Here is a 22,955-nt window from a genome sequence, read left to right on the forward strand (position 1 = left end):
GCAAGACTGCAGCAGACCCTTTTGAACTGGATATAATGTGACTACAATTTAAAAGAGATTTCACACCCTAGCGAGGTGTAAGCAACGTGTCTGCAGCCACACTAGTTTACACTGTAACAGCCCTGAGATTAAAACGCAATTGACCTGACGATGAGAAAGACAGAATCAACAAGAAAGGTAAGTTGTTGGAACTGTTGTTATTGACAAAACAATACTTTACAGTCACAGATATTTCGACCAGCGGTCTTTTTAAGTGCACAGAAAAACAAATATTAATTTTAAAAAAAAGACTTATCTCGCAAAAGGTGCAGCCGCAACGGGAGAAGACACAGGCGAGGCAATGATTATATGACAAAAATGACTCTCTCTCTCTCTCTCTCTCTCTCTCTCTCTCTCTCTCTCTCTCTCTCTCTCTCTCTCTCTCTCTCTCTCTCTCTCTCTCTCTCTCTCTTGTAAGACTAGGCGTCAGCCTAAAATCTCCATCCTTGAGTAATAAAGTTCGTTCGTTCGTTCGTTCTCTCTCAGTCTGCATCGCTGGCTTTTTTTCACCCCTTGAGTTTTGTTGATGTTGCTGTCTTTTATTTCTTGAATCGGCTCCTGCTCCTTTATAGGGACGGTAACTGTCACCCCCTAAGTTGACACGAAATGACACCGCTAAGCATTTATACTGTTCAAAAAAAGAAACGCATAGTTGCTACTTGCCAAATTTGTTTTATTTTTCGAAAAAATTAACAGAAAATCCAATATTTAGATTATTTGTTTGAAATTTGGTATGGACACAGTTGAATGCACACACAGTTCATTTGCATCTTCAAATCAATCAGTCAATCAATACGATTGGGTGCCGAGGCTGTCAAGTCAGTAGGGGGTGTGACTGCCTTGAGCAGCAACAACTGCCCGGCACCTTCTGGGCATGGACTGGATCAGATGCCGGATATCTTGCTGTGGGATGGTGTCCCATTCCTCCTGAAGTGCCTGCAATAGATCACGGTGATTTGCCGGCGCTTCTTCTCGTCTGCGCACACGTCTGTCCAATTCATCCCAGAGGTGTTCTATCGGGTTCATGTCTGGCGACATGGATGGCCAGGGAAGCACCTGGACATGGTGGTCGGTGAGGAACTGGGTGGTGAGTCGTGCTGTGTGCGGGCGAGCGTTGTCCTGCTGGAATATGGCATCCTGGTCAGCCAGAAGAGGAAGGGCGTGTGGGCGCAGAATTTCCTCCACGTATCGCTGGGCAGTTTTGCGCCCTTGGACGTGCACCAGGGTGCTCCTTCCAGCGGTATTGATTGCCCCCCACACCATGACGCCTCCACCACCACGAACGGGTGCCTCATCCACACAGTTGGGCGCGTAACGTTCGTTTACTCTCCGGTAGACCCTCCTCCGACCATCATGTCGCTGGAGCAGGAAGTAGGACTCGTCGCTGAACCACACGTGTCTCCAGTGATTCCGGACGGTCCAGCGAAGGTGCTGGTTGCCCCACTGCACTCGGTTCTGGCGATGGCGGCGGGTGAGGACAGCTCCTCTGTGAGGTCTGCGAGCTCTCAAACCAGCTTCATGCAGGCGGTTCCGCACGGTCTGGTCCGATAATCGGTGTGGCCCGGGGAGAGCCTGGACAGAAGATGAGGCCGACAGGAAACGATTCCGGAGGTGGCGGAGCCGTATGAAGCGGTCGTGAGCAGCAGTTGTCGCCCTTGGTCTTCCCGCTCGTGGCAAGTCAGCAACGGAGCCAGTGGCTTGAAACCTGACCCACAGTCTAATGATGGTGCTCTGGGACACGTGGAAGTGCCTGGCGATTGCACTTTGACTTTGGCCTGCTTGTAAACGACCCAATGCAATTTGGCGGTCTTCTCTGCTCAATCGGGCCATCTTTCGTCGCTGAATTGTCGTCTGATTTCTTTGTGGCGAACAATCCGCTTTTATGGGTTTTGGAAGACATGGTGAGAGCTCAATATTCCCCGAGTTTCACGAGATTACACTGAAGCATGACGAGTGGTCATGCCAAATGAGCAATTTTGACATTGTAGCCACTGATAACACATGCGTCACGTGCAGAGCTCACTTGTGGCAATGGACGAAAGGTCGACGACCAGATAAACATTTTCTGCAGTTTGGTGGATATCCTTGTAGCCATATAACTAAATTAACCAAATATTACAAGCTATGCGTTTCTTTTTTTGAACAGTATAGTAGGCCAAAGCAAATACCAAGAAGACCGTGTAGTATAGATAGCCTTACTTCCTGCGACCAAGGTCGATTATATGGCAAAATGAAAACCCAAGGATTTAGGCTTTTGAAATGTAGGATCGGCTGGCTATCTATTTATGGGACTGATGAAATGCCCTGTGGATTAAAGGGGCAGTTACACTGTGGCACACACACACACACACACACACACACACACACTGTGGCATACACACACACACAAACACACATACACACACACAAACACACACACACACACACATACACACACACACACTGTGACTACACAAACACACACATACACACACACTGACACACACACACACACACACATAATACACACACACACACACACACGCTGGCACAAAATTCGCTAGTGGTGGTATCTTATTTGAAGTTCTTGAATAGGCGACTTGCCCTATCGACCAGCGCCGCGAAGTCACGCGATAAATCTGCTTTACTTTGCGTGGCCTTGCAAGATCTGCCTCAAAATGCGGGCATGTTCACCGCCAGCGAGAATGAAGTGGTCGATGAGGTGGGCCCCATTTACCCATCCAAATATTGTCAAAATGCTGATTCACGTTTAATGCGAAGTGTAAACACCATTAGGTATGAATTGAAAATAAAATTTAACATGGACGTGTATGTAGCTTATCGTCAGTTTTGTTCTGTTTATTTTAACAGAGAATACCAACGCGTGTGAAGCGATGGCTGAATTCGCTTCGACGTCAAAAGTACGTGCCACCCGGATCCCAGTACTCCGTTGTCTGTTCAATAACTGTATCAGCTGCACTTTCTTGTATCCTGAGTATTCTATTTTTCTTTCTTTGAGGTAATTGTGCAACTTTGGTACTTGCAATCGCATGAAAATTCGGCTGTTCGGAAGCCATGGAGCGAGTTTTCGCGAGGAACAGGGTTGAGCTACGGTAGGGTCACTGCGCATGTCTGGTTTTTTTCTTCGCGGAAACGCTGTTGGGTTGTGTCCAGTCGCGTCCCTTGCAACAAGATGGCGACAAGCGCGTTACGGATTTACTGTTGTGGAGAGTTGATGGACGACGATGATGAACAAGCAGTACTGTTTTATTGTTGATGTGAATGTAATGCCAAAACATCGAACTATCGATTCGAACGTCAATGAAGAAGTGAGCGTGAAAATCGAGCGCAAAACAGCCGGGTAAAAGTTCAGGGCGCTAAAGTACATTTGAGCCGAAATCGCACCCAAACTCCTGTTGACCTCATTTCTTCCCAAAATAAACATCACTGCTAAAATAAAATGCATTAAAACCAAGACAGTATCCAACCCAGTATCCTTAATTTTTGAAAGGCTAAGTGATTTACAACAAATGTCTTCTCACAATCCGTAACTTTGTCAAAAAATATTTGCAGAAGTTTCTCACCTCGCCTTGGCAGCCATCTTGGAACTGGAGAGACCCTACGCAGGAAGCAAGGTTGAAAGTTGGTTAACCGGTGACGTCACTCCAGTCGTACCGGACCGAGTTTTTGCGACCTCCGGTTCGACTCGAGTCACCTTAGTTGACGCTAAAACTCGCTCATGGTTTAGATCAGTGGCAGTAGCGCATGAAAGGAACGATAACTTTTGAGAGCAAAAGGTTTGCCCGCAGGCCAGTGAACCTTCCTTATCTCTCGCAAAGGAGAGCTATCCAAGCGGGGTATTGTGCAAGTTGGCTATTGTGGACCATATTTAAAGTACTGTAGCATTTGTCGATGGATGATTATACAGCTCAATGCAAACTCAAGGATTAAGCCTTTTGAAATGTAGGCTGGGTGAACGATCTATTTATGGGACTGATGAAATATTTTCTGGATTAAAGAGGCAGTCAGTCACAGCTTTTATATATTCCAAAAAGACATATAATGCAAACTTATAAGGATGTTCGCTTTTAAATGTTAGCTCAACTAACCATATGCAAATATCTAGGTTTGACAAGCCAGTTGATCTAGGCTTTTGGACCGGACTCGCTGCATTACATTTCACCCAAATAATAAAGACATACAAATGCAAACTCAATGATTGAGGCATTGAGTTCTAGCTAAGCTAACCAAATATTTCTGAGACTAGTTAATAAAGCGTCTGTATTAATGGGACAGTCTCACGGCAATTAATTTCTGATAAACATGAAAGACTGGAGTCTATTCCTGAGAGTACGAAGTATAATTGAAATTGGTAACTCGCCCGATTGACGTCTCCCAAAAAAGGGGGATAAGATCATGTTTTTTTTTTTACGAGGGCAATGATATAAGCAATACATGCTTTTTTAACAATCAACCCTCGTCCATGACAGAACATTTGGGAAAGAAAGAGAGAAAAAGAGGCAGACAGAGAGAGACAGACAGACAGACAGACAGAGAAAGAGACAGACAGAGACAGACAGACAGACAGGCAGACAGACAGAGAGACAGACAGACAGACAAGATAAGACAAGACAAGACAGGACCATTTCTTTATAAACGAGCGTAATGCTAGTAGCAAACGGGTGCTTTTTTACATCCAGCCCTTGCCAATGAGAGGGACTGATCTAATGCTGAAACTTTCTTTAAGAGAGACAGACAGACAGCCTCAGAGAGAGAGTCAGACAGAGAAAGACAGACACAGAGAGAGAGTCAGACAGAGACAGACAGACTGGCAGAGACAGACAGACAGACAGACAGACAGACAGAGACAAAAAGATAGTTTTGGGGGGAGTGATGGAGAAAAGAGGAGTGTGGCAGATATGACACAGGGGGAGGTCGGCGCCAGACGAGAGTGCAATGATGCGTGCAGACACTTTATCTACCTCACAAACTGTTAAAGCTATACGTACCGCTACTATAGTGAGAACATCGTTTGAAAGCCGGCGCCACGCTCAACTTTCATTTTAGTATTTTGTTGTAGGTGAGTTGTTTGATGGGTTGGTTGTTGTTGTTGGTGTTGGTGTTGGTGTTGTTGTTTTCTGTGCTAATACATTTCCTCTGGTGGTATGGGTGAGTGTGTGTGTGTGTGTGTATGTGTGTGTGTGTGTATGTGTGTGTGTGTGTGTGTGTGTGTGAATGTGTGTGTGAATGTGTGTGTGTGTGTGAATGTGTGTGTGTGTGTGTGTGTGTGTGTGTGTGTGTATGTGTGTGTGTGGGTTTTTTTCCAGCGATAGTGCATGGCTGCGCTATTAATGTACAATAACTATTTTCACTTGTGTGCTTTCTATTTCAAAATCCATGAATGTGCATTGATAACTTTGTCAATTATATTAGTTTCTTTCGATGTTTATTTAATTTTGAATTGAGTACAGAAAATTTTATTTATGCATGTTTTTGTGAGGCGCTTAGAACTGTATAGGATTTGCGCCATATAAATGTCCTCATTATTATTATTAATGTTTTCTTGGAAGGGGGGGGGGTGGGTGGTGGGTATTGCTCGCAGGTAAAGGGGCGTTGCTCATCCTGACCTCAGGTCAAAATGAGTTCGGCAACTGGCGATAGGCGTGGAGCGAGGATTATCAGAATGGGCGTAACTAAGTTCAAGTCAAGTCAAGTCAAACAGTTTATTTACCAAATGCAAAGCACAGGATTTTGTTATGGTGTTGCTGTTGGGGGAGATAACCACTGCAATTCAGGATCATACTACTTGATCAGTCTTCCCATGTAAAACATAACAATTCATGCTTAATCAAAAAAACAAGAAAGGTAGGTTGTTGGAACGTGTGTTATTGACAAAACAATACGTTCACAGATATTTCGACCCAACGGTCTTTTAAGTGAGCAGACAAACAAATATACACACAAAACATATCTTGATAGAATCAGTTTTCGCCCACTCGCCAGGAATAGTTCATGCTTACTTTGCCCAATAGCTTAGTTCAAACCATTAACTCACCAATACGTTGCCACTGGACACAGTGCTCAGTGTTACATGTATTACGATAGTAAGAACATTTGCCCAAGATCAGAGAAGCCTTTTCAATCTAGAATATAACTTGAATTAATTTTGAGGCTCACATTCAAGATGTAGTCAAAAGAGCAAACAAAATGTCTGACATCATGGTTTTTTTTAGGTGGGTTTGTTTTATGTTTTTGTTTGTTTGGTCGATAACTAGAAAATCGTATACGTGCAGAAATTGCACTGCTTTTCTTTACATTGCAAAAACTAAATCTACTATTTCTCAACTTGTGTTCGAATGTCTGCCTTAGCATTCCAATTTTTGGAGGCCAAATAAAAACAAGTCGCGTGAAGCGATATAAAAACATTTAGTCAATCTGTCGGCGTCAAACTAAAAGATTAACATCAAAAACCAGTCATCGCCGAGACTACATTCAGATAGTCTCGGCTAACCATACCCGAAGACCGAGACGGGTCACGCACGTCTCCGCGAAGTATGCGAACAGTATACATACATATTGCTTTCATTCTGAGCACGTTTTTAGTGTAAAAATAACATATCTATACATGTTTGAATTCAGGAGAAGATGATGAATACAATTGTAGCAAAGTGCACTTCGCTACCCTAAACACTTTAATCATCGCATAGCGAAACAGCCTTGTGTACAGTACAAACGGGATAACCCATCCCATAGCAGACGATACGATGATGCGCGCGCACCTTGCCGGCGCAAATTCTAATACAATACCTTTCTTTATATATCTACCTAACTTCTATCTTTCAAAGTCCCTTTTATCTTTGATACGGTCCTAATTATATTTAGGTTTGCATAGAAGTCACTGATTAGGCTGGATGGCTGCATATTATTGTGTTATTTACGATAATGCTTCGAACTGACCAAAGCGTCACTCTGACCTTGACCGGTTTTCATGTATCGTTGAGAGAAATTGATTCTCACAAACTCATCTTTGTCTTTTCAATCATTGTTTTGTCATTTTTGTATCACTATTACATATCCCGTACCTATGTTGCATATGATTTTAGTTTGTTTATAAGGATTTGGTTGTAATGAGTGATGCTTGGTTCCTCTGCAAAGATTGCTAATTTATGCAGACAGGTACTCGCGCAGGAATTTAGCCGATTCCATTTACTTTCGGACTTTACCGCTTCGTACTAAGTCAATGTATAATTTTCCCCCAAGTAACGCATATCATGATGTTTGTCTAGGGTTCTTCTTTTTATCTGTATGATTTATGAGTTTGTCCATTATTCCAGTTTAGAGAGTTTTGTAATTTTCCGCACTGAAGTTGGTTCAGTGCCTTCACTAGGACCATTGTTTTTGCATCCTACTAAATAAATATAAGTTTTTACGAAATGTGATCTATTGCAATGGAAAGCTAAAGGTCGTAGCTTTAATTTGATGTATTGTTTGTTATGATTGGTTATGTATTTGTTTAAATAACGTAGGGTAAAGCAAGTGTAAGAAACACAGATTCCGTGTTTCTGGCCGTATTCAGTCCGATTTTCATCACCGCCGGACGGTGCTTTCTGTGCAGTCCGCGCCGGGGCTATAAGTATAGGCCGGACCCCGGCATAAGGATGCATTCGCTCCTAGCAGCTGAACACGACACTACACTTGCTTTGCTGTCTACGGGTTTCGCCTTCGGCCTCTACGTTTCCTTGCATTGTTTTCTTGAATAAAAAGTTGAAACAAGACGCTTGGACTTGGGCTTCGTGTACTACTACTACTACTACCCTTCCACTCCTCCACTACATTTGGCGCTGCGCAGCAGGGTACAGAAGCATCAACTGAAAGAAGACAGTACAGGCAAACATGGCGGACGAGGCACACACCCCCAACCTGCGGCTCTGCAAGCTGAGGCGTTTCACCGGCGAGGGCGACTGCGCCGAGACTTTTATCCAAGAGGCCAAGCTGATCCTGCAGCTACAGACGGTCCCTGCACTTGCTGCAGCGGCATGGATCCTTGGAGCGCTGGGTCATCAGGGCTACGACAGAACCATGCAGCTTCTTCGGTCCCGGGTCTACTGGCCAGCAATGTACAGCCAGGTGAAGCAGTACCTCGACAACTGTCAGCGCTGCTGTATGGGTCGTCTCCCCTCGACGACCCACACCACTTCTACGCCTCTGCTGGCCAGCCGCCCTCTTCAGGTCCTCGCCGTGGACTTCACCAAGCTAGAAATTGCCAGCGACAACCGCGAGAACGTCCTCGTCCTCACTGATGTCTTCAGCAAGTTCACACAGGCGATTCCCACCAGGAATCAAGAAGCTGCGACGGTGGCGAAAGTCCTGGTCAACAACTGGTTCCAGCGCTTCGGGGTTCCGGAGCGAATCCACAGTGACCAGGGCAGAGACTTTGAATCCAAACTCATAAAGGAACTCTGCGACATGTACGGCATCAAAAAGAGTCGCACCACACCGTATCATCCGCAAGGCAACGGCCAGTGCGAACGGTTTAACAGGTCAATGCATAACCTGTTACGCTCCCTGCACCACGAGCAGAAGACCAGGTGGCCCCTTCATCTCCCGGAGCTGGTCCAGGCCTACAACAACACACCCCATGCGTCCACGGGCTTCGCACCACACTTCCTGCTCTTCGGGCAACAACCCAGGCTGCCCGTTGACGACATGTTGGGCTTCCCAGCCCCAGCAGCCAGCGGCACCATCGACTGGGTGCGGCAACATCGCCTGCGTTTGACAGAGGCTCATCAGAAGGCCTTTGACCACCTTCAACAGGCGGTGGTCAAGAGGACAGCGCTCACTGACAGACGCGCTGCAGACCACGGCCTCAACGTTGGCGACCACGTCTACCTGCGGAACCGGGTCCTGGGGCGCAACAAAATCCAGGACTATTGGAAGCCAGACATCTACAGAGTGACCTGCCGCGTCGCTGAACATCAACATGTCTACCTCGTCGCGCCTTTAGCTGGTGGCGCGGAGCGAGCGGTCAATAGAAAGGACTTGCTGCCAGCCTCCGAGACTCTTGACAATCAAGACGAGGATACACCGTCTTCGGCTACCTCAGTGCCGAGTGAAACAGACTCTGAGAGTGACAGTGATGACGAACTCTGGATCACACTTCCAAGGCCCAGACCTGCGGCTCTTGCGGGTCCGGCTGTGGTTGCTGTGCCTCCTCCTGCACCTGTTGCTCAACCAGTACCAGCACCTCGCCGGTCACAACGAATTGCTTGCATGCAAGGTAACAATTAACTTGATTTTATTTTTTGAATGATCGTTTACTCGGTAGGCTGAATTTGACTGATTCAGCTAAAGAACAATTCTACTAGTACTAGCATTCAACTGGGCTAAATAATGTTTTGCACATAAAACTCGCGAGTGTATCGTAACCCATGTGTATCGTTGCGATTTTTTCCCCCGTTTTCATCACATATTATTTCTGGAGATCAGTAAGGTCTGAGTAGTAGTCGGTTAAAAGTCCAAAGTTAAGCCCTCAGTGCCATTGGCCCGTAAAGCTACCTATTTACGATTTAGGCGCAGAAACCCCCACAATTGATGAACGGGAATTATGGTTGACACATATATTTTGGGTAATGAACTCGTATCTAACTCATGACGTGGTGATATAGTAAGATGCCTTTACTGTAAAGCCGTGAGCGAGAGTTTTTGTGAGGGTTGAGCTTGTGCATACAAGAGCGCACATTGAAAGAGAAATCCTATATTATCAACTAAACGGATTGGTGGGGATGAAGGTTGCATTTTTGTATGGTAGTGTTGACATTGTGTTACTTTTTCTCAGTGGAGAAAATTTGATAATTGTAGCAATGTTTTCCCATGAAATTCCTGATTGTTTGCACTTTTATGTTTTTGACGCAGTACTTTGATCATATGTGAGACACTTTGTAAAATGCAGGCCTCACTTTTGATTTAGCAAAGCTGGTACTGATCACGAGAACATGTTTTTGTAACTGTCGATTTTCTCAGTGACATATGTGAAAGTCATAGGCAAAGTTTTCGCAATTTTTCTCTTTTTGGATAATCTAAGATGGTTTGATAAATTCAGCCCTTAGGCTTTCCTGTTTTTCTTAAAATCAGCGCGGCCGCTGATATGTAAAAGAGTTGGGGGGGATGTAGCAAAGTGCACTTCGCTACCCTAAACACTTTAATCATCGCATAGCGAAACAGCCTTGTGTACAGTACAAACGGGATAACCCATCCCATAGCAGACGATACGATGATGCGCGCGCACCTTGCCGGCGCAAATTCTAATACAATACCTTTCTTTATATATCTACCTAACTTCTATCTTTCAAAGTCCCTTTTATCTTTGATACGGTCCTAATTATATTTAGGTTTGCATAGAAGTCACTGATTAGGCTGGATGGCTGCATATTATTGTGTTATTTACGATAATGCTTCGAACTGACCAAAGCGTCACTCTGACCTTGACCGGTTTTCATGTATCGTTGAGAGAAATTGATTCTCACAAACTCATCTTTGTCTTTTCAATCATTGTTTTGTCATTTTTGTATCACTATTACATATCCCGTACCTATGTTGCATATGATTTTAGTTTGTTTATAAGGATTTGGTTGTAATGAGTGATGCTTGGTTCCTCTGCAAAGATTGCTAATTTATGCAGACAGGTACTCGCGCAGGAATTTAGCCGATTCCATTTACTTTCGGACTTTACCGCTTCGTACTAAGTCAATGTATAATTTTCCCCCAAGTAACGCATATCATGATGTTTGTCTAGGGTTCTTCTTTTTATCTGTATGATTTATGAGTTTGTCCATTATTCCAGTTTAGAGAGTTTTGTAATTTTCCGCACTGAAGTTGGTTCAGTGCCTTCACTAGGACCATTGTTTTTGCATCCTACTAAATAAATATAAGTTTTTACGAAATGTGATCTATTGCAATGGAAAGCTAAAGGTCGTAGCTTTAATTTGATGTATTGTTTGTTATGATTGGTTATGTATTTGTTTAAATAACGTAGGGTAAAGCAAGTGTAAGAAACACAGATTCCGTGTTTCTGGCCGTATTCAGTCCGATTTTCATCACCGCCGGACGGTGCTTTCTGTGCAGTCCGCGCCGGGGCTATAAGTATAGGCCGGACCCCTAGCAGCTGAACACGACACTACACTTGCTTTGCTGTCTACGGGTTTCGCCTTCGGCCTCTACGTTTCCTTGCATTGTTTTCTTGAATAAAAAGTTGAAACAAGACGCTTGGACTTGGGCTTCGTGTACTACTACTACTACTACCCTTCCACTCCTCCACTACACAATGAAATCATTTTTGAATCTATGACTTAAAATTCGTATTTAATAACAACTTTAATGAGCAAACTAATTATTTAATGTGTGTGCTTCCGAGCTGAATTCTATATCAAAGTCCGGACTGAGTCAAAGATTGCTTGACCAAAATGTCAATCAATTTGATCATAAAATGACGATGTGACAGTGCCGCCTCAACTTTCACAAAAATCCGGAAATGACGTCATCAAAGACATTTATCGAACGGTCAATTAGTTTTCTGGTAATCTTTCTCCACACACACACACACACACACACACACATACACCACATTCCAAGTCTCTGTTAAAATATTTAGTCAAAACTTGACTAAATGTAACAAGTCGCGTAAGGCGAAAATACAACATTTAGTCAAGTAGCTGTCGAACTCACAGAATGAAACTGAGCGCAATGCAACGCAGCAAGACCGTATACTCGTAGCATCGTCAGTCCACCGCGCACGGCAAAGGCAGTGAAATTGACAGGAAGAGCGGGGTAGTACTTGCGCTGAGAAGGATAGCACGCTTTTCTGTACCTCTCTTTGTTTTAACTTTCTGAGCGTGTTTTTAATCCAAACATATCATATCTATATGTTTTTGGAATCAGGAACCGACAAGGACTAAGATGAAAGTGTTTTTAAATTGATTTCAAAAATTTAATTTTGATAATAATTTTTATATATTTAATTTTCAGAGCTTGTTTTTAATCCGAATATAACATATGTATATGTTTTTGGAATCAGCAAATGATGGAGAATAAGATGAACGTAAATTTGGATCGTTTTAGAAAAAAATAATTTGTTTTACAATTTTCAGATTTTTAATGACCAAAGTCATTAATTAATTTTTAAGCCACCAAGCTGAAATGCAATACCGAAGTCCGGGCTTCGTCGAAGACTACTTGATCAAAATTTCAACCAATTTGGTTGAAAAATGAGAGCGTGACAGTGCCGCCTCAACTTTCACGAAAAGCCGGATATGACGTCATCAAAGACATTTATCAAAAAAAGGAAAAAAACGTTCGGGGATATCATACCAAGGAACTCTCATGTCAAATTTCATAAAGATCGGTCCAGTAGTTTGGTCTGAATCGCTCTACACGCACGCACACACGCACGCACACACATACACCACGACCCTCGTTTCGATTCCCCCTCGATGTTAAAACATTTAGTCAAAACTTGACTAAATGTAACAAAACTTGACTAAATATAAAAAGAGCGCACATCCTTTTTATTGGGCAAAAAACTACATACAAAAACTGAGACTAACGTGTTTTGCACGATCCGCTATTATGTCATTTGCGAAACAAACATTGTATTATTTGTCCCGCTCCTACTCAATGGTTTTTCGGGAAAAGGCCATTCAAAATGGCCGGTCAGATATTTCTAGACATACGGGTACTTTCATTGCTATGGAACTGCTGTGAACAAACAAAACAAGCTCAGAAAAGAGACCGCAGGAACCCTTCCTTGTTCAATAGTCGACACATAAACGTTCAGTCGAAATTGCGACGAAACGCACCTTTTCGGAGAAAAAACAAGTCGCGTAAGGCGAAAATACAACATTTAGTCAAGTAGCTGTCGAACTCACAGAATGAAACTGAACGCAATGCAACGCAGCAAGACCGTATACTCGTAGCATCGTCAGTCCACCGCTCATGGCAAAGGCAGTGAAATTGACAAGAAGAGCGGGGTAGTAGTTGCGCTGAGAAGGATAGCACGCTTTTCTGTACGTCTCTTCGTTTTAACTTTCTGAGCGTGTTTTCAATCCAAACATATCATATCTATATGTTTTTGGATTCAGGAACCGACAAGGAATAAGATGAAAGTGTTTTTAAATTGATTTCGAAAATTTAATTTTGATAATAATTTTTATATTTTTAATTTTCAGAGCTTGTTTTTAATCCAAATATAACATATTTATATGTTTTTGGAATGAGAAAATGATGGAGAATAAAATGAACGTAAATGTGGATCGTTTTATAAAAAAAATAATTTTTTTACAATTTTCAGATTTTTAATGACCAAAGTCATTAATTAACTTTTAAGCCACCAAGCTGAAATGCAATACCGAAGTCCGGGCTTCGTCGGAGATTACTTGACCAAAATTTCAACCAATTTGGTTGAAAAATGAGAGCGTGACAGTGCCGCCTCAACTTTCACGAAAAGCCGGATATGACGTCATCAAAGACATTTATCCAAAAAATGAAAAAAACGTCTGAGGATATCATACCCAGGAACTCTCATGTCAAATTTCATAAAGATCGGTCCAGTAGTTTAGTCTGAATCGCTCTACACACACACACACAGACAGACAGACAGACAGACAGACACACACACATACACCACGACCCTCGTCTCGATTCCCCCCTCTATGTTAAAACATTTAGTCAAAACTTGACTAAATGTAAAAAGAGAGAAAAAAAACGATAGAAAAAGGGACAGATACGCGTGCGGGGAAAACGGAACCCTGTCTTTCTTTTCAGACGTCAAGAAAGAAGTTGTATACGACGAAGAAGAGAAACGAAGAAACGGAAGTCGGGTTTAACTGGATCATGCAGCGAAAAAAAGTCATATTTCCAAGTGGATGACCAACTTTCAACTCTTTGTTGAAAAGTGAGACATGATCCAGCTCCAAGTGTGTGTGTGTGTGTGTGTGTGTGTGTGTGTGTGCGTGTGTGTGTGTGTGTGTATGTGTGTGTGTGTGTGTGTGTGTGTGTGAGAGAGTGTGTGTGTGTGTGTGTGTTTCTGTGTTTGTGTGTGGGTGTGAGAGAGAGTGTGTGTGTGTGTGTTTGTGTGTGTGCGTACATGCGTGCGTGCGTGCGTGCGTGTGTGTGTGTGTGTGTCTGTGTGTCTGTGTGTTTTTGTGCCCTATATATATATATCTCTGTGCCTACTATACAACAACCCCAACCAAGTTGACTGGCTGACTAACCGCATTTCAATGGGCCTGTATTGTGGGGACATGTGTTGGTAATCGTCGAGGTTTAAATTGTAATAGTATGACTCAGACAAGTCCAGTGGGGCTGTCTTCTTCGACTAGCCGGAATTAGGCTTGTCTAGTCAAAGTATCAAGATACGATCAAGATGTCGAGAGACAAGAGATTATGATTGCGCGTTTTTGTGTTAGCTTTGAGACTTTTCATGTATAAATTCGTGATCTTTATTGCCGTACGCATGTGTGCACAACCGGGGCGTTCGTACAAAAAAACAAGTCGCGTAAGGCGAAAATACAATATTTAGTCAAGTAGCTGCCCTTTTTCAGCAAGACCGTATACTCGTAGCATCGTCAGTCCACCGCTCATGGCAAAGGCAGTGAAATTGACAAGAAGAGCGGGGTAGTAGTTGCGCTAAGAAGGATAGCACGCTTTTCTGTACCTCTCTTTGTTTTAACTTTCTGAGCGTGTTTTTAATCCAAACATATCATATCTATATGTTTTTGGAATCAGGAACCGACAAGGAATAAGATGAAAGTGTTTTTAAATTGATTTCGAAAAAAAAATTTTGATAATAATTTTTATATATTTAATTTTCAGAGCTTGTTTTTAATCCGAATATAACATATTTATATGTTTTTGGAATCAGCAAATGATGGAGAATAAGATAAACGTAAATTTGGATCGTTTTATAAATTTTTATTTTTTTTTACAATTTTCCGATTTTTAATGACCAAAGTCATAAATTAATTTTTAAGCCACCAAGCTGAAATGCAATACCGAACCCCGGGCTTCGTCGAAGATTACTTGACCAAAATTTCAACCAATTTGGTTGAAAAATGAGGGCGTGACAGTGCCGCCTCAACTTTCACGAAAAGCCGGATATGACGTCATCAAAGACATTTATCAAAAAAATGAAAAAAACGTTCGGGGATTTCATACCCAGGAACTCTCATGTCAAATTTCATAAAGATCGGTCCAGTAGTTTAGTCTGAATCGCTCTACACACACACACAGACACACACACAGACACACACACAGACACACGCACATACACCATACCCTCGTTTCGATTCCCCCTCGATGTTAAAATATTTAGTCAAAACTTGACTAAATATAAAAACCAGAGTCGAAATAAATCCCTCGCCGATTCTGGTGTTCGACCTAATTAAGTTGATACAGTGGAACCCCCCTTTTACCGTCGCGATATAACCATCGTGTTGAAAACGACGTTAAACACCAAATAAATAAATAAATAAATAAATAAATAAAAACTTTTAAGACCCCCCAGTTTAAGACTCCCTCCTTTTTAAGACCATGTGTTCGCAGATTATCTGTTCATAACCTCCGTAAATTAACCCCCATTTTAAAACTCCCTTCTTTTTAAGACCTGATTTTCTTAATTCTGTGAAGTTCGTAAACGGGAGCTTCCACTGTACTGATAGCATCGAAATAGTGACAAGGCCAGCGGAGATACGGATCCACCAGTAACAACAAAAAGAGATGTGGAACGAGTTCTTTATATAGTGAATAACCACAGCAAGTGCCCTAGGTGCAAATTGGATTCCAGAGGACTTTAATCTTGAAAGAGCGAACGAAACAACTCTCCTCCAGTAAGTATCTCCAGCCCCTGAAGAGAGAGATCTGGACCAGGCCGACGCCCTCCACGAGAAGCTGCATGGACCTGTGGAGGCTCTACACAAGACCACTGTACAGCTTCATATCCAGAGCTGGACTCCGAGTGTAAAGGCGATCGACAAGAAGAAGAAGAAGTATCTCTAAGCTTTGTTAGAAGCCATATATTTCAAATCTGGTTCTCAGGGAGGCTGTGAGATGTATGTGACACGCAAGTCGAGGAGTAATTGTATCCCTGGCCAGATCTTACACGCGGTGAGCCGGAAAGGAGTGTGCCTTGAAGTTATTTCCTAACACTTTGTCTAGTCACATCACTCGCGCCCTTGTAAGGTAAACACATCTCACCAGCCAACAGCAAGCATTCGTTATACCCCGCCGCAAAACAAAAACACCGTTAACTGTTTTACACATGATACAACACAAACCAAATATAATACACACAAAAATAACATTCATGTCTTGGCAAACAAGCCACAACAAATATTTGTTTAGAAAACTTAGCGCGCGGTAGGTGCATGCCAGCTCTTTTTTTTAACCTCCGTCACACAAGATCTGCCTCATTACTTCCCTTGCAAGAACAGCATAAAAGATGTAATACTGATAGCCTCTCGCTCTCCCTCGTTCTGCAAATGAAGGTCTCCGAGGCGATGAAATACAGTGGACCCCCCCCCCCCCCCCCCCCCCCAACCCCCCCCCCCCCTCTTTCATGTCTAAGAAAAAAAAGATATCGGCAGAGAGTCTAACATTGGGGGAAACTTGACATGGTTCTTAAAAATACAGTGGGCAACACCCCCAATCCCCCCCCCCCTCCGCCCCCTTTCAAAACCTGGTAAAAAGGAGGATATCTGGTCTAAAAGGTATGGAGTCTTACAAAGGGGGTAAATTGACATGGGTCTTAAAATATAGTGCCGCCCCCCCCCCCCCCCCCCCCTCTTTCAAGACCTGGCAAAAATGAGGATATCTGGTCTTAAAAGGTAGGGAGTCTCACAGTGTAAATTGACATGGGTCTTAAAGTAGGGTTCCACTGAACAAGATTGGAGAGGGGTGCAGTGGCCTAAGGTTTGTGAGTTCCAGTGACGTCTGCATTCTTTGCTTGATTGGACCTAGTACTGTGGGATGGATAAGTTCCAACACAAATCGCATTTGTCTGGCCCGTCCTAAAACATACCAGCACCGGCCACACTGAAGGAATGATCGCTGTGCAGCTGCACACTTTTTTCTTTCTTATTACACCCCCGGTATAGGGGTGTGTATAGGATTCGGTCGATGTGTTTGTTTGTTTGTTTGTTTGTGTGTTTGTGTGTTTGTGTTCGCATATAGATCTCAAGAATGAACGGACCGATCGTCACCAAACTTGGTGAACAGGTTCTATACATTCCTGAGACGGTCCTTACAAAAATTGGGACCAGTCAAACACACGGTTAGAGAGTTATTGGTGGATTAAGATTCTACAAGGACTTATAGAGGGACATATTAATGGTCAAAGGGAAATAACCTTCTCAGTTGGTGGCAGTGAGAATGGTAAGGACGGGGGTGTTTTTCCTACCTCGGAAGAATTTCTTGTTTCTTTTGTATAGGTCCTTGAGCCAACGGCGATATGTTGTTGTTGTTGTTGTTGTTGTTGTTGTTGTTGTTGTTGTTGTTGTTGTTAATCCATCAGAGCAGATTTTATTCAATTCAAACATGTCGTATACTAAAGGCAGGGAGCAGAAACCAGCTGGATCATAGAGTAAAAGTTGTGTGTGTGTTCGGTTGCTTTGTTTGTGCATCATTCTTTCTGCTCACACAGTGCAGACTCTCACTCATTTGCTCAACTCACCACCATCACCTCCCAACATTCTCTTACACACACACACGACCAAATATCAACACACAGATACATCAGAACCACACACACACACACACACACACACACACACGCACACGCACGCACACACACACACACACACACACGACCAAATACCAACACACAGATACATCAGAACCCCCCCCCACACACACACACACAGACACACACACGCACACACACACACACACACACCCACACACGAGCCAACAACCACGCCCCAACACCTTCACCCCCACACACACCCAACCCCCCACCCAAAAAGCCCACCAATCAAGGTAACTTTTGATTAGCAGGCAACGAAGCGTGTCGCGGGAGGCAGAAAGCAGAAAGAAGGCGCGCCGTAGGGAAGCAGCGGAAGGCTGGAGGTGATTTCACGCTTGGTTGACCGCTAACATCAACTCGTGCACGACTGGCTGGAGCTGTTTGGGGACAGGACGTCCGCCACTCTCACTGACCTCCAGGAACCTCTGGGCCCCGGTGCACGAGAAAGTTACCAAACGGGTGAGAACCAGCCGCGGTGTTGGATTGGTTGAAATTGATATTTGTTGTGATTTCAACGAATCAGACCCCGAGGTTTGTTCTCTCCCGTTTTGGTGGCAGTCACTTTCGGTTCGCACACCCCAGCCCTGCCCTCACCTGGCGGGGCAGGATAGTCAGGTGCTGACATAGTAACAACTGTAATCACACAATACGATGATGAAACCTTACTATCGAGATTTAAAAAAATTATGATTATCGAGGATGAAATTCGCTTGTTTAAAGGCATATTAACTCGATGAATATACACGCTAATTGCTTTACCAACAGCTGGAGACATGCTAAATTAAGTTCCCTGTAAAATATTGTGGTCTAGGACCCCTTAAATGTTGAGATATTTGAATTTTTATTTTGATCTAGATCGTCCTATTTATAGATTTGCCAACAGAGGGAACGTTGACGCAAGGGAAATAACTCCGCGTCTTTGTTGACATCCTCACTTTTTCAGAGGCTAGAACAAGCTGTAATGCATGTATATGGTCCGCGCATTGCGACATATCGTCATTATATGGCCTTATGATGCATTTGACATCGATTGTGGGCAAACTATACTTTGTAAACACGGGAGCGCGTACATATGCCTTTAACTCAATGCTTGTTATTCTCTCAGGTGCCAGGAGGCTGGTTCCGAATACCTCTCACTTACTCTATTACACATGTCGGATGCATTTAGAGCGCTTACTGCCCTTTGTTTATCAGATCTTACTATCGAGCCCACTGATAAATGACATTGTCATCATTTTCACGAGTTTTCAGTCACAAGCACCTGGGAAATAAATCTCATGTTCCCCAGGCAATAAATCCCCGGTTACCATAGTTGCAGGAAGCAGGTTATACATGGATAATCAAAAGCAAACCCAATAGAAACGCTCGGGGATTCTTCGGCTCTTTTCATTGGTGTTTCCCCAGACCTAAACAGACGACACGACACTGCTTTGCAAAGTTCCAAAAACGAACTGGCAAACTGACAAAAGTAAACAAAAAACAAAACTACTTCATGAAAGGTCATACATTCATCAAAAACAAATGAAACCTAGCGATATGTTTTGTCTTCTTACAGAGTCATGGAGTGCGTGTATCTGTGTTTCGATACACAGACGTTCGGAGAAACACGAACGTCAAGTTCAAGTAAAAGTGACGAGCCCTGACACACACATTTTCACCCGTGCACAAGACGTTGTATCGATAAACGCAGCACAAATAGGAAACAATAATAAAAGCAAAGAAAATAGCAACAAGATATGCAAACATCTAACAAAGCCGAGCAAGCAGAATGACAGGTCTAATGAAAAACAAAGAAGTACTGAGTCGGAAACAAGATCGCGATTCTTTCCTTCGCTGCACGACGCAAATCTTCTGTGACCTTTGACCAAACGTAGCTTCCACATTCGATCACTCAGCTTAATATTTACAACAGAAAGCCGAGGGGGTGGAATACCGAGATGAACCTACAGAACTGTGTATCCTCAAACCTGACATATTCATCTCAACATTTAATGAACTCAAAAACACAGAAAGTTGCTTTCACACGCCAGCTTTGATTGCCAGTGGTTATCAAACCGGTATTCGTGTGGTTATCAGCACGGAACCCGTGTTTCAAAGCATGGCTCCCTGCATGGGTTGATTGTGCACTTATTTTCTCACTACCAAAATGATGACAAAAACGATGTTTGGTGGTTTGTTGACAGACCAGGTTTTTTGTCGGTCCTCGGGGGGCATATCGACTTTTGTTTCATATTTATTGACCGCGGCCTTCGGCCTTGGTCAATAAATATGAAACAAAAGACGATATGCTCCCCCTCGGACCGACAAAAAAGCTGGTCTGTCAACAACCCATCAAACATCTTATATTATTCATATTTTGGTGCACCATGTGACTGCTTTGACCAACCAGGACTTTTGTTTATCACCCTTAAAGGCACAGTAAGCCTCCCGTAAACCATCACATATACGGTCAGGCTTTTACACACAGTACAAACACCCTTTCATTTAAACACTCACCGATTGAGAACATCCTAGGTGCCCTCCGTAAAGAGCGAACAATTTTCAAAGAATTTATTTTTGCGTGGTTTATCTTACCCCTGAGCCATCGTGAACCCGTGTGATCCAGTTTCCCTTTTTCACAATGTAGTCGTCAGTTAGTCATTTGAATGCGACTCGATGTGAGCTTATTTACAATAGCACGTTTTTATGCACGAAACAAACGGCTGTGGTTCACAAGAACTCTAGCGATGGCTTTTAACTGTTGAGAGGAACGGCGATATGCATAAACCGTCGTCTGCTACGACCCTTGCGTGACCCTGCTTCCGGGCTTTACTTTTTTTAAACTTTCACAACTTCGAATTGTACTGATCTTGTCTTGATGAAAAAAGAATTCTTTTATGATTAAAAAATGTTTGTGTAACAAGCTGTCACTTTATTATTTAGATTTTAAAAGTTAGGTCTAGCGCAAAAACGCACCACGGTCCAAAAACATTTTGATAATCATCGATTCACGGCTATCGCCAGTTTACATCGATAGAATGAGACCCGAAGGGAAGTAACTCATGTTTGACCTGAGTTCAGGATGGGTCCAAAAAGTGTTCGAGACAATCTGCAAAATTAATTCTTTAAAAATTGCTCGCTCTTTACGTAGGGCACCTGGGATGTTCCCGTTTGGTGAGCGTTCAAATGGAAGGGTGTTTGTACTGTGTGTAAAAGCCTGACAGTATCTGTGATGGTTTACGGGAGGCTTACTGTCCGGGCGTGATTTTCGGTATCATAACAGCCGCCAGCACCAAAACGAGGCGCCATTGTTGTTGAGGACCAAGTCCACAAAAATAAATTCTTTGAAAATTTCTCACGCTCGACAGAAAGCAGCCAGGATGTTCCCGTTCGGTGAGCGTTCAAATGGAAGTATGCTTGTACTGTATGTTGACGCTCGGGGAGCTCTGTGATGGTTTACGGGAGGCTTACTGTGCCTTTAAATCAACGAATATGTTGGCAAGCCACGGTGACTTCTGGAAGAACATTATCCATGCAGCGAAGGCCGGCAGTTGGACCCAGGTCTCACAGCCTAAGTGATAATAATCACAATGAGGATACGTAACGTAAGCCTACATGGTACATGTCCTAAAATAGTTCAGTCAAAGCGCTTACAAAAAACTACATACACAAATAAGCAATTATGTACACAATTCCAATCAAATTTTTAAATATCAAAGTAATCTGGTCATGACAAGCCTACCGCGTTCAGCAAGACATCACAGAAGCAATTCAACGGTTGGAGAACATTTCCGTCTGCAGCAACGGGTGTTACAGGTGGATGCACTTGGTCTGTAAAGTCTGGCAATAAAGACGAGTTCCATCGAGCGTAATACAGTTGACACCCCCCCCCACACCCATTCTTAAGACCCCCAAAAATCTGAAAAATGTCGTTCTTAAAATGGAGGGAGTCTTAAAATGGAGGGAGTCTTAAAATGGAGGGAGTCTTAAAATGGAGGGAGTCTTAAAATGGGGGTAAGTTTACGGAGGTTGTGAAGAGAACATTTGAAAAAAGCCAGGTCTTAAAAGGGGCGTTCAACGGTAGACAGATTTTCGAGCTTGGTATGCACATCCGTCAAGTATTCGCCGTGCACAGCTAGGCTAGTTCCACCTGGCACGATTCGCGATCGAAGGTCTGCATGGGTTTCTGAGTTCTGTTCCAATGTATATTAAATGGATATGGATAAATTCTGTACCAAGCTGGAGTTGTCATCATCCGTTGCCACCGAGTTTTGAGTTTGATTTGCACATCGATCAAACAAAAACGCACAGGTCAAATCCAGCTGGCTCTATCGCCAAGCTCTGAGTTCTTCAGACTGAGTTCTGATGCACTTGCCCTTAATTCGTCAGTATTAATTGAGATGGAATGGATAAGCATTATACCAAAGTCACAGTATATAGAGGTGTCATCAAGAATTATGGGGAGTCCTAATTGATTGTGTTTGCAAACATTCAGATCAACCACAATAATTATGCAGCTATTCTTGTCATTTGCAGACATGTTCTCAGAACGGCGCATTGCGATTCCTGTTTGTCCAGCAGTCTCGACCAACAAAAGAGGATCTTACCAGAGGAGTTTATGTCCATGGATGCAGTATCCAGAGTGCCAAGGACCTCATCGAGGCGAAATTTGAACGAGGTTTAAAACAAAATCAATATACTTTCAAAGGTGTGTGTGGGGGGGGGGTGCAATTTACTTAACTAAAGCAAGATCGCATGAAGCTCCAAAGAAGCGGGGAGAGGGGGGGGGGGAGGGAAGGGTGTTGGATCGCAAAAGACATGCGACGGAAAATAAAAATAATATTAATCATAGCTTACATAGCGCGAACCACAGAGATCCGTGCTCCCCGCAGGTAGAAAATAAAATTGGTCCATCACGAATATCGAGTCTAAAAGCCGACGCCAGGCGCAGTGGCCGAGTGGATGAGACGCCCGCCTCCCAAGCGGAAGGTCGTGGGTTCGAATCCCGGCCGCGCCATGTTGGTTAAGGGTGGAGATTTTTCCGATCTCCCAGGTAAACTTATTCGCAGACCTGCTAGTGCCTTATCCACCTTCGTATGTACACGCAAGCACAAGACCAAGTGCGCACGGAAAAGATCGTGTAGTCCATGTCAGAGTTCGGTGGGTT

The 22,955-nt window shown here is 43.4% G+C and overlaps 1 long non-coding RNA gene across 1 annotated transcript in view; it reads left to right on the forward strand.

The window, feature by feature from the left end:
• The window catches only part of LOC138970364 (uncharacterized), a 24,198-nt gene continuing 1,243 nt past the window's right edge, over positions 1 to 22,955 (forward strand). The window contains exons 1-2 of the long non-coding RNA XR_011456908.1: positions 1 to 177; positions 22,325 to 22,466. This is a non-coding gene — a long non-coding RNA (uncharacterized lncRNA). The remainder of the gene's footprint in view (positions 178 to 22,324; positions 22,467 to 22,955) is intronic.

Source organism: Littorina saxatilis, linkage group LG7 (assembly GCF_037325665.1).
Source record: "Littorina saxatilis isolate snail1 linkage group LG7, US_GU_Lsax_2.0, whole genome shotgun sequence".
Classification (NCBI taxonomy): domain Eukaryota; kingdom Metazoa; phylum Mollusca; class Gastropoda; order Littorinimorpha; family Littorinidae; genus Littorina; species Littorina saxatilis.